At 40.0% G+C, this 17900-nt stretch overlaps 2 long non-coding RNA genes across 3 annotated transcripts; both read left to right on the top strand.

Annotated features, from left to right (window-relative positions):
* Positions 1–1921: 1921 nt before the first annotated feature.
* Positions 1922–11993, top strand: LOC147600837 (uncharacterized). Of its 2 annotated transcripts, none has more exons than XR_015258403.1 (3): positions 1922–2246; positions 9636–10482; positions 11589–11993. It is a non-coding gene; the product is annotated as an uncharacterized LOC147600837 (long non-coding RNA). The 2 variants fall into 2 exon arrangements; XR_015258402.1 differs by having other exon boundaries at positions 1922–2272.
* Positions 11994–12346: 353 nt separating this feature from the next.
* Positions 12347–16698, top strand: LOC147600836 (uncharacterized). Its single transcript, XR_015258404.1, has 3 exons — positions 12347–12681; positions 16087–16177; positions 16518–16698. It is a non-coding gene; the product is annotated as an uncharacterized LOC147600836 (long non-coding RNA).
* Positions 16699–17900: the final 1202 nt, after the last annotated feature.

Here is a 17900-nt window from a genome sequence, read left to right as displayed (position 1 = left end):
TTGTCCGGCTCTGGAATAGTGTAAACTTACTTAGTGCCTCCCTGCATGATTGCAACATTCCCTGAAGATCTGCAGCTCTTATTTTTTTGGCATGATCTTAACGGCTTCGGCTTGCATAACGAGGTCATGGCTTCAGTCTCAGCCCTGTGAAGCCAGATGTGATTGTCTAGGGCTACCTATCAGTTAGATGCTTCCACTTTCTCCAAGCTGAATTTCACAACACTGTGCTGGAGAGCCAGAGGGCTTGCTTCTTCTCATCCCGCTTCATGGCTTGTATGTGCTCTTGTTGCACATTGCCTCAACTTTAATAAAAGGGAGAGAGAACACACATCTGAGCCCAAGTTTTCAGCTAAATCATTGTATCTCATATCTTTGTACTTATTAATTTTGTCCTGACTACAGTACATTTTAAAAACTGCAGGAAAACTTTTACTGCTTGACTCATTTTTTCAAACAATACTATTTCAGGTTTGAGACTTGCATAAGACTTTTACTGGATGTGCTACAGGCATAGACACCAACTACAATATCTTGACTTTTTGGTATTTTTAACCTCTATTAATAACACCGGTATATTCAGCTCACACTTCCCTATTGAGAAATCATTTTGTTCCACATACAGGAAAAACTCCTGTATATGTAGGCCACAGCTTGCAAAAATAAACAAATAATACATTTTCTAAGAGATTAAGTTCCTATGTATGTTACGGTGCTTGACAGTGACAACAAACCACATGAATTTCCTCAAGAAAAAAAAAAAAAAAAACAACAACAACAAAAAACCCCAAAACTTTTGCAGGAAACAAGTGAAGTTGCAGTTTTTTTTTTCATTGCGCCAAGGTTACGTCACTTATCTCTCGGGTACAGATGACACTAATAACCATGTGCCTGAACTCCAGCTAAATTATCAGCTTCCTTTAAATAGTTTGAGGGAAGAAAAACAGCAAGAATGCTGGATAGGAAAGTAAGAAGACTTGGTCTTGAGCCTAATTTTGAAAATTCTTTCAGTCTAGCCTCTGAATTTTGTGCTACAGGTTTTCATATACAAAACTTTATCATTTGTGCGTGCAGACTCAGTAGCTGCACATGGAGCCACCCAAACTGCACAGTGTGCGCACAGCACCTGCACAGACTAAAGCTGTCTCTAGACAAGTTCTAGCTATCCAGCTCAAGCATTTGAAATGATCTCCACCCTTTAGGAGGCCACTCTTCGCCTCTGTTAAAGGTACTTGTTTTAACCCTGACGTCACTGGTCCTCATGAGTAGGCATTACACAGAAGCGTACATACTCAAATATTTGTAAGTCAAGTTCTGAAGAGGTCACCTTAATCCTTTGACTTTTAAAATGCATCACACTTTAAAAATTGTCTCATCTAGTTGCTGTCTTGAAGAATGGAGAAAGATCAAGTAGGTGAGGCTTAAAAAAATAAAAAATAAAAAAAAATAAAAATCACCCCACAACAAAAACCAAAAAAGAAGGGTAATTCTGTTAAATTTCAGATTGTAGAATGCCCCACACCATTGAATTAACTGCTGATATCCTGTCCTCTATCCTTCAGCCAAATCCTCCATGTCTCTACAAACACTGTCCAATCTCCACCGGGATTCAGCTAAACATTCAGGTCCTGCTCAGAATCAGAAATTTACAGCCAAATGCAGGTAGTACCAAGAGCATTTTAAGATTTCTACAGCAACATGTAATGACTTCATTTTAATAGGTAAACACGATGAGCTCCACAAATGACTGCTGAGGCATTAGAGATCATTAGTTCCACAGAGAAAGCACTAACATCCTGCAGTATCAAATTGTTTATCACTAATTTACAGAGACTGCATCCACAAATACATTTCTATCACTTTGTAGTTGCTTAATTAATTACATATATTAAGCAAATTAAACTGAAGGATGCAGCGAGTACTCCCAGGGCAACCAATGGCTATGTCACCAGCAATTTGCTTCTTTTCCATTCACAGAAGTCCTCCTAGTTTTCTTTTTCTTTTAGTGGCAAAGAGAATTATGAAAGGATGAAAGCTGTGATCTCACTAGCACAGCAGAAATCAAGAGATACTTCTATCGCATTGAGATTGGTGGGATAACTCCAAGAGCATAACTTCATAAACAAATGCAGGAGTGAACAAGCAAAGCAAACTTTGGGGAATCTTCAGATCACAATCAGAACATCCCAGTGCGGCTTTTCATTATGATAAGACCAGAAGAAGCCCACAGATAGCGATAAACCACGCAGGTATTTGCAAGTTCATTCTCAACTTGGTATGTGGAGTCTTCTACAAAAGTATGATTTATAAAAACTAACATTTAAATAGTTTAATTGTTTAATAAATCAGATTAACACTAATTACAATAATATTTACTGATTTGTTATCTGTATGTGAAATGTTGTTAGAAGCAATTGTAAGCTCGTTGTTAATAACATTTTGGATAAAGCTGTTCTGCTAATTAATTTTTCTTGTATAAAATAATGAGAAATCAACACTTAGATCTCAAGTGGTTAGAAGACCAGAATGTTATTTTGCTTGAAAACAAAGCAAAAACAGTAACGAAAAAAAAAAGTTTGTCTGGTATTTTCAATACTACACATGCTGCTATGAAGAAAGTTCACCGCCTGCCAGGCAGACCCAGTACCTCCACAAACCCGGTTTTACACACATTTAGGTCCAGAGGCATCACCTGGACTATTCTCGTACCTAACAGTAGACAACTTCATAAGGTTTTGTCAGACTGGGTGCTAATGTGCCCCAGGCAATTAACAATTTAAGTGTTTTTAAAAAAATAAAGCAATATACTGATGATTTAGATTTACATGTTTAGGAGGTAGTTGTCTTTTTTATATTATTCCTTAACATATGTTCAGTCCTTGTACTGTGTTATCCCTGTTGTGTGTACATGTATATTTTTGGTCACATATACAACAGAACCTATAGATGAAATACCACCACAGTCAGTTTATTTAAAATGTACACCCATTTTTGTTAATTTAAAAAAAAAATACAGATTTTTCCCAATAATCCAAAATCATCCTGTAAAAATAATTTCTGATATTTGTGGAGCTCTATTTGGATTTTGGAAAAAAAAAATATTATTGGCATTCATTTTTTCTGTACTATAAGAGTATAGGACACTTAAGCATCATGTCTTTGTCTCATACCAAAAAAAACCCACCACAGCACAAACCCCCACCTAAAAAAAAACCCCCAAAACCAAACCAAAAAACAACCAGAGAAAAAAAAGAACCCTGAACCACCCAAACCAAGTGGGAACATACATAAAGGGCAATTCCACAGCTATTTTGTGGTAAATGATAAGGTACAAAGTGTCCCTTAGTGCCTTAGTGGATGTGCAGAAATAGGATCCAGAGTTTGGAATGTCCTCATTTCCTGACACTTTTCTCCTTTTTTAACTGTGTAAGAACTGCTGACTGCTACGTTTCATAGGGAGAGGCAACCTTATTCTTCACTGGTTTGTCAGATTTAGGAATGACTAATTCTTCTGTTCTAGTATTACAGTAGCAGTTCTGAAAGGAAAAAGGCATAAAATATTAAAGTTGAGTGTTAATGCCTCTCCCCATCTTCTTTACCCCAATTTTGGGACATAATTTAGAATCTTCTTGGAATACTCTATGAAATGTTAAACTTGCCCCATGATACAAAGACAAAGCACTTCTTCCATACTCATTGATACCAGCCTTCATACTTCGAATTAAAGTTCAAATGAATCAAACAAATCCTATGCACCTAAAAGGAAAACAGAACAGAAGTTGATGACCAGAACAGCAGAACGTTTGAACTCTTTAACTCCAGGTCCTCCAAACCATTGTCATGGTTTTACTTTAACGTCCAGATCTATGCCATGGTTACACTAAGCCTTTCTTGAATGAACAAAACAAAACAAAACAAAAAGTCCTCCGATAAACAGCAAAAGCAGTAGATGAACTAAAGTATTTCATTGATACAGACCACAGCAATAACATCTTCAGGAGAAAATTGCTCGTTAGATATACCAAGTTCCAACTGTCTAAGAAAACAATCTGCACTTTGGTTTCCCACTTCAAAGCAGGAGCTGGCTGTTCAAATTTTCCTGGAAAATGCACTAGCTTGAACCCAAAACCTGATGAGCCATCCGTTCCTATGAATAGGTAACTAAAGCGTAACAGGATTTTACTAATATATTTATAATCTGCATGGTTGAAGTAAACAGTACTTTCAATGTCTCTCTTCACCAGAAATCGCAGGCTAGATCTGGCTGCCAAAACATAAATTATATGTTCCCTCAAAGGTTACTCTGCTTCAGTCAATATAAGGTTTCCTCATCAAAATTCTTCCATTAATTGATGAGAACCTGTCTTGTCTCTTTTCTTTCATTTTAAATGCTTTTTATTTCATCTTCTTCTGTTCCTCACGGATATTCCTTTATGTTGTGCCCATTCCTGGCAGCTGTTCTTCCCAGCAACCACACCACCAGCAAGAGTCATTTGGACTCTGTTGGCCATGCAAAAGCATCACACTGGTGGTCCCCTGGTTACTAAAAGCAGCTTGGTTAATTGAGCAAGAGCACCCTCTTTCTAAAGCGGTTTTTGTGCCAGGAAGCCTTGCTGGTTTTCACAGTGGGCAAGTATCCTGTGACTGAATGAGATTTGGGCTTCTCTAGCCAGCTCAGTATTGCAAACACATCCTAGTCTGAAACAGCTGTCTAGACATTCATCAAGCTGTTGGGTTTCAGCTCTCCATATTTAGTTTTGATGTGTCTAGGCTTGCTTGGATTGAACAAGCTTAAGTATTCTCTCTTTCGCTGGCATCTTTGGTATATTTCCAGACCGCTCAGTAGCTCTTTCATGAGACTTCCTAGCCCAACTGCTGTTCTGAATCAACTACTACTAACCTTCCTCCAAATACGCCCTTTGCTACATCTGTGACTCAGGACTCTTGATTTTCAGCTCATTCCTTCAGGGAGCACGTGGCTACTGAAGCAAATCAATCCTTATCTCTATGTGAATAATACCTGCAAATCTCAATTTTAAGCAGTTTGTAGAATTAGCTTTTAAAAAATGTTTTATATACTAAATACACTCATGTACATACCTACATGGTTCTCTAAACAGTCTGCAAGGTGTCCAAGACTAAGATTAAAGTCCTCTAAGTTTACAATTCTCCCTATTCTACACAGAGCTGCTTCTCTGAAGCAGAAGGCCTTCCAAACATTAGCTTTTCCTCACTTCTCCTTTCGGGTACTTGTTTTCTCCGTTCCAAATATGGCTAGCAAAAGACCCGTAAATCCAGATTTCTTTTCATGGTATTACACAGAAAAGCTTTAAAGTTTCTCCTTCTCCCAAGTCAGCCATTACTTGCTTACCTGGCAGAATGGTTAGGGTTGGTTTTTTTTCCTCACCACTACTTCTAGCATGTTTCTTAAATTGTACTCGTCATTCAAATGTCACTGAGTTACAATAGTCCAAGCATCTAATACACGTAGTAGTCACTGCAGACACAGTGGAATCTTTTCTTCTTCCACTTCCAAGAATCATTTCTGCAGGGAAGGCCACACACTGATCTCAAATAACAAAGCTACACAGAAAAAAAAAAAAAATGGTCACACAAGACTTGTGGAACACTTCATAGAAATAATGCAGAAGTGGCCTTATTCTTTGTATCATAAAGCTGACATTTATCTAAGTGCATTTTCTCAGTTATTGTACACTTCATAATAATTTAAGGAGAATTCAGAAGGTAAATGGAGTTTACTAATTTATCGGTAAGTATTGAGGTTTATACTTTATGACTGCCTCCATAGTAAAAGCAAGCTGCAGAAACAGACAGAAAGCAGCAGGAGTAATTTTTGTTTAATTTTATTAGGTTTAGTAAAAAAAACATTCAGAGAAAAATCACAGTGGCAATTTTTTTCAAGTCTCCGTGCCATGGGTTGAGCTGTGGCAGGAGTTACGCTATCTCTATTCTTGCAGTTTAGAAGGAAAGCCACCATGTGAAAACAAACAGCCCAAGATTTTAAGCAGGAAAGCTTTTCTCTGCAGTTCTGTGATGCCAATGAGTGAAATTCAGGTCTGCAAGCACAGTTCTATTAAAGTCACCATCACTATGAAACAGCTTTCCTGCACTTCAGAAATGTGATCTCCAGATACAGATGAGAGTCCTTTGCATTTATTTTAGTGATGAAAATAAGATCTACTACTCTTAATTCAGCAAAGACTATCTATGAAAGAACTGAATTCTATTTCAGTCTAGTAACCATCAACAGAATTCCCTACTAAACTTCCATCACATACATCTGATAACATCAGGATTAAACAGATGGTAAATATTAAGCATCTGCTTTAAAGACCAAGACACCAAACTACCAGGCTGATGACCTGTATATTTTGTCAGTAGGCTTTATTAATGGGGGTGAGGTCTCAATTGAGCTTGTAAGCTATCACTTATTAAAATGCTACTCTGTTGAAAACAGCACCAAAGTGCTAATATTTAAGCCTATTTTTAGGACTCCCACTTGAAATACTTTTTTGGAGGTTGATGCGAACACAGCATAATTGTGGCTATGTTTTCATTAGCAAGTTGTGCAGCACTATCAGAGCACGTCTGAAGGGCAAAATAAGTGTTGCTGGAAACAAACAAAAACCAAAAACAAAAACAAAACAAAACAACAACAAAAAAAAAAAACAAACCAAAAAAACCTGTGCTACAAGTGTTTCTGGAGGGAAGAGGGAGTGCTTTATACCAGCTGTACCCCAGTCTCTGCACTGAATGACTATTAACAGTTAAAGCATTTTAAATATGCTCCTGCAGCCCACCTTTTGCTTTAGTTTAACTGAAAAGGAACTCAGTTTGTGTTCTTCAATACAATTTGACAACACAAAGCAAGGAGGATGGAAGGATTCATGCCACCAGGCCATCCCATCCCTCAACTAACATGTTAACATGTAACCACTCTGTGATGATCACCAGAAATACTGCAGGCAGAAAACATTTAATATGAAAGAAAATTATAGAGAAACAGCATCTTTTCCATGAGGGTTCTATTCTTAAAAGCTTTCCCTGATTTAAAAACCTAGTACCTTTTCAGGAACGTTACAAAGCCTGCTAACTTCAGAGTAACCATTTCGGAAAGGCAAAAATGTTACAGTCAAGAGGTCTGTTTAGTATTAAAGTACTTTAAGGAAACTTCAATGGGACAGTGGTAAGGCAAGTAAAATTAGAAGAAAAAGTTGCACTTCTCAGACTTTTTTTTTTATTGAAAGAAAAGCAATTGTCTGTAGCAATATGGGCACAGATGTTTTCAGGTACAGAAATAAAATACAGATGGCGGAGACTAAGTGAACTTCATATCTGTATATGGGTCTAGATTGACTCAAGAAGAATGAGAATCAGATTCTGCTCTTCACTTCATGTGCGCACCATCACTAAAGCACCAAGGGGTTCTCCAAGTTGTAAATTCAGACATCAGTAAGTCTGAGTGGGACACCTCCTGGTAAGTCTGACCATTCAACATTCATCCCCACTAAACTTCAAGGACATAACAAGTCAGTGTAATTACACAGGAATTCTGATCTACTGAGCTGTTGCTATCTCTCTTCTTTGTAAATGGAACCCAGATCCATGGCCCAGGACTTCAGATTTCTGGGGTCTGAGGCTGAGTTCTGCAAAGCACAGAGGTATGACCTTGGCCCAGCTTTATAGAGAAATTATTTTGGAGCTGTGGGAGAATATGCAAGCTAAAACAATCCAAGATAAGAAGAAGTAAAAGTAGTAAGAAGTAAAAGTAGTAAAAACAAAGACTAAGGTGAAATTTTTGAGTTGGAAGCAGTAACTCAAGGACTCAAGAGACAAATACTGCCATGGAAATGTATAAAACCCCAAAGAAGTTCTAGTCAGAAGTCAGCAAGATAAAGGAACAGTTTGTTCCAAGAGGCCAATACTTCTCCACCTGACCAACCAGCGTAGACTCCTCAGATGTTTGCATTAGGCGTGGTGCACACATTTCAGGTTGGCCTAATAGAATGTTGTTCTTATCAATGTGCTAGCCGGTAAATAATTACTGAGTACACGTGGGTTGTATTTACTCCCACTTGCAGATCTCTATGCACGGTAAAGATACTGATACTGTTAATTTCGATACCTGCTTTGACACCAATAGGCATTGCTACTTACTGATTTCAACAGCCATTGGCATCACTACACATTGATGCCTACTGATTTCAAAACTTTGGTATCAACATGTATTGATAACTATACACATCATTACCTTTTGATATCAATAGGCACCAATAGGCATCAGAAGGTATCAATACTGATCAATATCAACACCTTTGTATACTGATAAATATCAATATCTATCATTTTAATACCGATTTCAATATCTATCAAAAAGCATTGATACCTACCGATAAGTATAGTTATCAGTACCTCTTGATTTTGAAAGCAAATTTCAATATTGGTATGCATCACAACCTATTCCAATACTTATTTTAATAACAAAAGGCATTGGAAGAGTATGGTATCTATTGAAAGGAATCAATACCTATTAATATCCAAGGCTGTCAATACCAATCTCGCTATCGGTAAGCATCAATACATTGCAGTATCAATAGCCATCTGTACCTATCAGTTTTAATAATGATTTGTATATCATCAGGCATTGATACTTACTGATATCAATAGGTATCCAAAGGTAGGCATTGATGCCTGTCAATTTCTGTACTGACTTTGAAATTAACAGGCATCAATAGACATGGATAGGGATCAATATCTATAAATTTCAATAGCTACTGATTTCAATAGTCATCTCTATTGATTTTGATGCTAATTCTGATATCAATAGCCATCTATACCTATCGATATTGAGACTTTTCAGTAGCAATAGTCCTTAATACCTGTCATTTTTAATATCTATTGGTAGGTAAGTATTGAAAAGTACTGACAGACTGATTTAGATAAGCATTGATACCTACCAATATCGATACCTTTCGATATATAGATCGATATATAGATATTGATGCTTATCGTTCTGGAAGGCATCAGTAGACATCAATGCCAACCGATTGGCATTAATAACTATGAATTTCAATACCAATTTATTTTTATACCTATCAATACCGATCAATTTCAATACGTGGGTATATTAAGAGGCATCAATTCATGTGGATGTTTACATTCTGGCCAAAGAGCCATATGAAGTTTTGGTCTATAGGTTATAGGTGGTATGGAGCTTGTTCACTTCTGCTGTACCTCCCACAGCAAAATATTGAAGACAGAGTATAGTAACTTGTAAGATATTTTACATTCACAATCAGGTGTGCCAAATCCTGCAGTGCAAGGGTCAGTGAGCATGTGCAAAATCACAGATGCAGGGGTCATTTGTTAATAACTGGTTCTTGATATTTAGACAGAGGACAAAAATATAATAGTCTTGTTATTTCATTATTTCCAGGAATTCTGAGTACTTGCATATTGCTCAAATTCGTTGGGTTTTCTTGGAAGTCAGTTCTCTTTGAAATAGCTAAGTTTCCCTGAAGCATCTCTCCAGATAGCTCAGTTTCAGCCTCTAGAGGTGTACTTCCTTCTTTCAGGTTTTGCAGAGTTATTAGTTCTATTTTTATTTCTCTCTACAGTACTGGGTCCTCCGACATGCCCAGTTTTATTTCTGAAGGCTGACAACACAGCCAGCCACATCAGCTTTTTCACTTTCAGCTGCAAACATCATCCATCTCCCAGTCCCACACACGGACCTCCAAACCCAGCAGGGCAAGACAGACACGCTCCCACAGAGCTGCCCGAGAAGAGACACCACCACATGGAAAGACAGTTGGATTTACTGGCATTGTTTTTCATTTTCAGTATTTCGTCAGCTCTGGATTTTGGGTTTAAATTTGCTTATGTGACGAAAGGAAAACTGATAGCTACAAAAGATATTGCTTGCTTGTGTTATCCCAACACGGATCAGTGTTGCAAGCAGAGTATCAGCATGTGTGGTGTCACTGGAACCCCCTGAAGCGGCAAGTTTTCAAAGTTCACCTCTTGCCTGCTGGAGAAGGCTGGGATCCCCAGACTAATGCTTCCTGCTGATGGTAAATGTCACCCTGGTATCGCATTACTACAACCAGTTTAAAAAAGTCTGACATTTAAAAGATACCAACTTAGAAATCGCCTCCCAACTACACCACTGATAAAGTACTGAGTAGCAAGGAAAAACCACTATCTAGCAGTTCAGACAACCTTCCTTCAGCATTTTTGTTTTTTTTCCAAGGGCATTTCCATGCAAATAGTGACTCTGCCCAAATCCCGTTACCTTAAAAACATTAACAAGATCACAACCTTAAGGAGCACGGCTGATGGCCGGTATTGAATCCGGTAAGTCAGGATGGATATAAGACACTATAGCAACACCTGCCACATCAAACCTGAGAATGAAAACGAAGACTGGTCTTCACCCTGAAGTGATGTACACCAATATAAATGGTATCCCAGCCTCTGCGCAGTCACTTCATTAATAAAACCATCACAAAGTGTGACGGAGGCTTTTAATAAAAACTGGCATAATTTTCACAAGTTCTAACAGATCCCTTTATGAGTATTTAGCAGCATTTCCGTGCCCACTTACACCATGGGACATGCTGCAGACTTGCTGTGACACTGGACTCTCGTACTGGGTCTGTCTGGGATGGAGTTGGCTTTCTTCATAGCAGCACATATGGTGCTGTGTTTCAGATTTGCAACTAAAACAGCGCTGGTAACACAGCACTGGTTTGGCTATGGCTGAACAGTGCTTGCGCAGTGTCAAGGCCACCTTTTTTTTTTTTTTTTTTTTCCTCACTCTGCACTCCCAGCCTCACCCTCCTGGAAGGCAGGCAAGAAACTGGGAGGGAGCACAATCAGGACAGGTGACCCGAATAATCCAGAGGGATATCCTGTACCATACAATGTCATGCTCAGCAATAAAAACCGGGAGGTTTTGTCTTCCAAGGCAGGCTTGAAGGAAAGCTTGATAAGAGCTGTATGTCATGCTCAGCAATAAAAACTGGGAGATTTTGTCTTCCAAGGCAGGCTTGAAGGAAAGCTTGATAAGAGCTGTTAAAGCAGCAGCCTTAGCACAGCAGAGGGAAAATTAGTAACAGTTAGGGAATCAGATGGCAGAGCCAGCTTGGGTGGGATGGATGACACCCTCTCAGCAAGAAAACCTTCTCTCCCCCCCTTTTATTGAGACAAGAACTTTCGTCCTCTCCTGCACCTCCCTTTTTTTTTTTTGTAAGGTGTGCCATAGAGGAAAAAGGTAGAAAATCTCCTGCTGCCCCAAAGTAATGGATAAGTGCTCTCAGGACAGCAGAGGCATCTTCCCAGCATTTGCTGGGAATCTACTCAATGCCCTGCAGACTCACGTGCTAGGGGGCTGTGAAGAACGCTGTGGACTGCCCTCTCTGGCATTCCTGCTGATGCACAAATCTGCCCACATCTCCATCCCATACTGGTTACAGTGTGGTACTCCATGAACTCAACATGTTTGGAGTAACGGCATGACAGCACACAATAGCCAACAACAGCCCTTTCTCTCTTTCCCACCCCAAGAGACTTATAACCGATCCTATCTGCAAACTGTTCGCTGAAGCTAGGAACCAACACAGCTCTCAGCCTCCCAAAATTAGAGAGATGACTCTGTGCTGCACAGCATTTCTGCAGAGGGACACGCACGACTACAGAAAGTCCTGTTATGCAGGATCGCATCCTTGCGGCTCCCCTTTGGGGCTGACTGAGGATAGGTGACACGGCAACATCTGCTTGTCGAGATGTGCAGGGGAGAGAGGGGTTACTGCAATCAACCAGCACCTCAGCCAATAGCTGCTTTGTATTTCTGATAAACAGAAACCTCCAAAAGGTACTTACCTTGTGCCTGTGGGTCAGAGACAGGCTCCACCAAGTTACTGCCCTGTGAGCAGGGTAACGCATGGCAGTTAGTGTGAGAAAGGGGCTGCATTGTAGGTTCTTGGCACAGAAGCCGAGGAGAGCTGTGCTTTGCAGCCTGCATCCAACACAGTTCCCCAGTACTGGGGCTGAGCTAGGCACACACAGAGAGTTGGGACTGGAGATGTAACTTCTGAGATAACCGTCCCATGGAGGAATTTTTCCACAACTGATGGCTCTGGAGGATGTGTGGGTGCAGTCAGACCAGCAGTGTGCACAGTTTCGCTGTGGCCCTCAGCCTGATGCTGTAAGCTTACCGGAAAGGTCAGGCACCGACTCCACCCGCCCTAGAGAGGTGTACAGAAAAAGCAGCACACTTTGTGGGGCTGGAATCCAGAGCATTGGCACAAGGGGTTGTTGACACCAGGGCTGGCAACATGAAAGGAGGTATTTCTTGGCTTGCCCCTGCAGGAGCCTTCTACAGGGAACAGGGATCTCCAAGCAAGCACCAGAACGGGTGCTCTCCTCTGGATTCTCCTACCTGGTGATATGTGCAGATGTGACAGCAGCTTGCTGGCATGCTCCCAAGCAAAGATCCTTTCAAGCTCCACATAAAGAGTGCACATCTGCTTTGGTGTTCCCAATCATGGCGGGTGTTCCTGAACTTCAAGGACCCTACCTTCACTTTTTTTATCTGGTTCAATTTCTCATTGCTTGCCAGTCTCCTCTATCAGCAGCCATCATGAGATTACTGGCTTCCAGGTAAGCAGCAGGATTATTTGACGGCACTAAAATCCCAACCCTTGCACAACATGCTCAAAGACTGTCAATTCCTTGAGGGCCCAAGTTGCGGGTCTCTGCATTTTCTGAGGTAAAACAGGTAACTATAAACTTGGCAGAAGGTGGTGAACAAAGTAGAAAAGGCATTCTAGAAAGTGGAAACAAAAAGAAATAGGAATGCAGCAAGGGAAGATGGTAAGAGAAAGATGGGCAGTTACAGGAGGAAAAGGATTTCAAATCTGAATAGCTATTGATAATGAGGAATGAGCTCCAGAATGGCAAGAAGTAGCAGAGGGCTGGCAGTCAGCAGCAAATAGGAAAGTGTTCATGGCATCTAGTCACTTACAGAGCACCAGAACTAATTCAGGGTGCTGTGAAAGCCATCGACGTTGGAGATCCTTATATTGACCTTTGCATGTTAGGTCTTCTCACATGACCTCATGGTGGTACAACCCAAACTGAGGGACAGAGCCTAAGAAACTCTAAGTAAACACTGGTGCACATTTGGACTCAAACTCCCAGTTTTGTTTCTCCTAGAGGGACCTAGTTGATCCTAGACCACTTTGAGAACTGGATCAATATGCAGTGAATTGGGACAATCAAGGGATTCACTTCAAAACCATACTCTTATTTAAAATCCAACTGCTAATACAGACACACCCTCAGTCTTCCCATTACTGCTCTAAACCTTGACCAGGTATTTTCTCTCTTCTCTTTTTATTTATCAACTGGTAATTATTTTCTTGTACTTGTATCTGGAGAACATGGTATCTGACATTTACAAACATCCTTGAATGGTTTGGGTTGGAAGGGACCTTTAAGGGCCATCTAGTCCAACCCCTGTGCAAGGAGCAGGGACATCTTCAACTAGGTCAGGTCATTCATTGCCTAGCTAACAAACATTCCTCCTCCCCCAACACCACGAGTCTCCAAATATCAGTTTAACCTCACAGTCTAAGGATTAAATAGATACAGGATCTGGTATCAAAATTAGGGTTTCCATTGAAAAGCATCTAAAGACTAAAAATAGGGATTAGATTCCCTTTGTACTGGTCACTGGATAAACATGGTATCCACTCCATTGAGTTCCTATGCTTTCAGAATAAAAAAAATGCCTATAAAAATTGCAGAGTTTTGGATCACAGCACTTGAATTGTTTGGGAGAGATAGGTGGAGTGTGTAAGTTCTTCACCTTCTTGCTCTTAGAGCCAGGGTTCAAGGATACATACTAGGCAGCGTGAATAAACTTGTAAAATCATTGCCTGCGCTATATGTATTTTAGACACAAATTGAGCCTAGTCCACATTAAAAAAAAAAAAGTGTCTTCGGGTTTCATTACAAAAAAAAAATAAAAATCAATCACTGTGAATGCCTAACCTACATCCTCAGTTTTGTGGCGTTAAACTAGGAAGGGTCACATGCAGTGTCTGACCTACGTAGTCACACCACATATGCATTTACGTGAGTGCTCCGAAGCTTTCGAAGGGTTCTGGCAAAAGAGCAAAGAGAGGGCATCCCCAAAGACTTTCCCTGCCAAGTACAAATCTTCCCCAAACCACACTATTGGCCACAGCTCTCGTGCATGGCTCAGCTGAGAAAGCCTTTAGTTGCAAAGCGCTACTGATCTTCTCGTGGATTTAGAAGCCTCTGGAAAATGAAAATAGCAAGCTGCAATTCAGCAGCTAATAAGAACACACAAAAATTCTTTCTCTGAACAGAGCTGAAAAGCGCACATATATTTCAGTGCCCCTGAGATACTGTAACTGCATTTGAGGTAATTTCCAACTGATGTTCGTCCCACAGGGAATTTCTTTAACTACTGTTCACTGGGCTGTAGTCATTCCTGCTTTTTATCTCAATAAATCATGGTATTCATGTGGTCAAGCAGAAGTAGATGTGGCCTGGTAGCCCAGTCTCATCAGCATATTGGGATCTAATATAATTTAGACAGCCAGCATAGAACAGGCCAAAACATGCTAAGTGAGTCTTGCCTAATTATTTCATCCAGGACTTCGGCGTGTGTTCACTCAAATCCGGTAAGCTGATTTTTGATAGAACCTACTCTAGCTACAATTACATTCAAACCAGTATTTTCAAAGTTTTGTTGAAAGCCAAGGGGAGATTGACCACAGTTCTAATACCATTCTCCAATAGCTCACTTAAAATATATCTTCTCTACTATCTAAGCAAGTCCCAGGAATCTTGAAGGAAGATTAAAAAAAAAAAAAAAAAACAAAACCAAAACCAAAAACAAAAACCTCAATGAAATTAGCCTCTTGGTCCTCCTGGATTCTACATCTGCTTACCCACTCCTACTTCTAACTTGGCATCTGTACACATCTTTGCAAATACATTGCTTCTAGCACTGCTTGGGACTTTACTATTACTATTGTACTTGCCCATTCATCTGCACCATGTTCCTAATCTGTTTTTCATTCTTATAGAATCATAGAATGGTTAGGGTTGGAAGGGACCTTCAAAGGTCATCCAGTCCAACCCCCCTGCAAGGAGCAGGGACATCTCCAACCAGATCAGGTTGCTCAGAGCCCCATCCAATTTGACCTTGAATGTTTCCAGGGATGGGGCATCCACCACCTCTCTGAGCAATCTGTGCCAGTGTTCTACCACCCTCACTGTAAAAAACTTCTTCCTCATTGAATAACTCCTTTAAAGGGAAAGTTTAGATTTGCAGTTGATACTTATGATGACTCTGTCTTAAAATACTGTACTTCTGTTAAGTTCCTTCTGTAAAAATGTTTAGATCACCACGTAGGAAAAGATACAATACTGTAGGAGATACTACATACATACACAATAAGACAAGCCCATATAATTTACAAACATCAGAATTGTGTGCTTTCTTTCTATGATGAGTTTACCACAAAAGCGTTACTTAAAGATCAGGTCTGGCTTATATTGCAGCCTCCCAAACTTATGGTGTGAAGTGCCACATCTTTTGCTATGATAGGCTTTGTCAAAAAATCTTGAAATTAAAATAAAAAAATAGAGAAGTAAAAACCCTACAAGGCACTTCTAGCTTTTAAAACACTGTATCTATTTAATATTAGAGTTACTTCAAACACTGTGAGCCATCTGGAACATTATGGCTCTGTCTTGACTGCCAGAAATGGGTTTCTTTTGTTTATTCACTAGTAGAGACAGTTTCGAGTCTACAGAGAGTCTCCAGTCTTATCACAAAACAAACCAGATAGTCAGCCACGAGCAAATGAGTACAGTGAACCCTGTCCTGAAATACTCCACAGAAACAGGCTGCTTCCCTTGGGATTTCACAGTAGGTAGTTCATCTACCGCAGGCAGGTAAAGCCTGAAATGACATTGTTGCCGGTGTTGCAATTGGTTTTTCCTTTATTTTATTTTTCTGCAAAGGCAAAGCCCAGTACTTGAGAACTCATCATTTCTAATGAATTTTCTGGAGAAAATGGAGACCCTATGTAGAAGGAAATGGATATCTTAATGCGTATGTACTTCAGCATAAAAATGTGTGATGCAACCAAGGCCTTTTGTCTTAGGTCTAAAGAAGGCATCTAAAACTACATGCTAATATAATACATGATGCAAATGCCTTTGTGTATGTGGTATAGGTGTAACATCTTTGTTACTCAAATTTAAAGCAAACAAAAGTGCCCCAGAACCCCACATCTTGTAAACTTATAATTTATTTCATTATTAGTAAGCAACCATAGAAGAAAATTCTGATTAAAAGGTGGGGGGGGGAACAACCAAACACACCACCTCAAAAGTATTCAAAGAATTAAAAATCACAATTGAGACAGAACCTTTTTTGTACCCTTACCCAGGCCCAAAATGGAGCTGCCTTGTTCGACAAAGGGAGCTGACATCTGACTGCGACAAGCCTGTCCTGCCCCAATGCGTTCTCATGCTCGCAGTGTAACTTGCGCCCAGCAGCATCCTCAAGGCCAGATCCGATAACTGCCAGAGCCCAGGGCAAATCTCTCTCAGTACTACAAAAGAAACCGTGTCATTTTAAAGCAGATGCATGTTATCATTGTTTGCTTGTAAAGCTATAAAGTAACTTACTCTTGCCTCATCAATCTCAACTGTTAAGAGTAAATACATTTGCTTTACACATCATCTTAAAGGCTACTTTAGTGCCTCTCTCTCTCTCTCTCTCTCTCTCCTCCTTTTTTGAGGATATAAGAACGTTGTTTTATCTTCACACTGAGGGGAAGCTTCTGCTGGGAAACATGGGAGAAAAAGACTAAACAAAGCCAAAAATCAGAACAACTTATTTTTCTCTTTTCCTTCATTCCTGTCCAGGAACAGCCATACAGTTAATCTTCGTAAATTTATTTCCTTTTCTTTTCAACCCTCACAACTTTGTACATAGAAAGTTAATAAGTGACTGTATCTTAAAAAAAAAAGGTGATGTTCTATTGAATTGTAAACTTCCATCTGCAGGATAGAAAAGGAGCAGCCAATGGGTTTCTACCCCAAACTAGAAAGAAGTTAACAGCTACAACCTAATCAGCTGTTTTTCTCTGCCATTAGATAACCAGAGGTTACATCTTGCAGCTCTCAGCTGCAGCTTCTCCCTTCCAGATGCACTACTACGTCTCCAATTGAAAAGCCACCTACAAAGTGAGACAGCATCAGCATCCCATTTCTTATCAAACACATCTTCGATCCTTTTTTTGACCTCTTCTGGCCATGGCTTTCAAGGAGCTTATTTTTGCCGCTGAAATTATTAAAGTATTTGGGAAACGTGCCTTAAAGTATCTGGGAAAAGCGTGCATCTATAAAAAACAAACCAACAAACAACAACTTCTTTGTACCAGACTGCCAGCAGCTGAGCACTAGGGCAGGAACGCCACTAAAAGAAGGCAGATGTGCACTCTGTGCTGTGGCCCCTCAGTTTGGGAACTTGCACCCCCACCTCCTAACAAACTAGTTCTAGTTTATTGACTTTCCGGGCACACTGAAAGGCTCATTTGTTTTCCCTAGCTGTGAGAAGACTGGGAGGACCCTGGTGGGAGATCATAAAATTGGCTCCATTCTCACTCACAACAGTAGTGATTTGTATGTTAATCATAGGAAAATGGAGGGACAGGAGTCTCCAGAGAAGTCTGCGTGGAAAACTATTCCCAAAGTGTGTCAGAAACAAAGCCAGACACTTAATTTCTAAACATTTAGTTAGAAAGAAAGAAATACATGTTGGTGCC

The sequence above is a fragment of the Chlamydotis macqueenii genome, chromosome 4 (assembly GCF_036417535.1).
Source record: "Chlamydotis macqueenii isolate bChlMac1 chromosome 4, bChlMac1.mat, whole genome shotgun sequence".
In the NCBI taxonomy this organism is placed as follows: domain Eukaryota; kingdom Metazoa; phylum Chordata; class Aves; order Otidiformes; family Otididae; genus Chlamydotis; species Chlamydotis macqueenii.
This window is presented reverse-complemented; position numbering and strand designations above follow the sequence as displayed.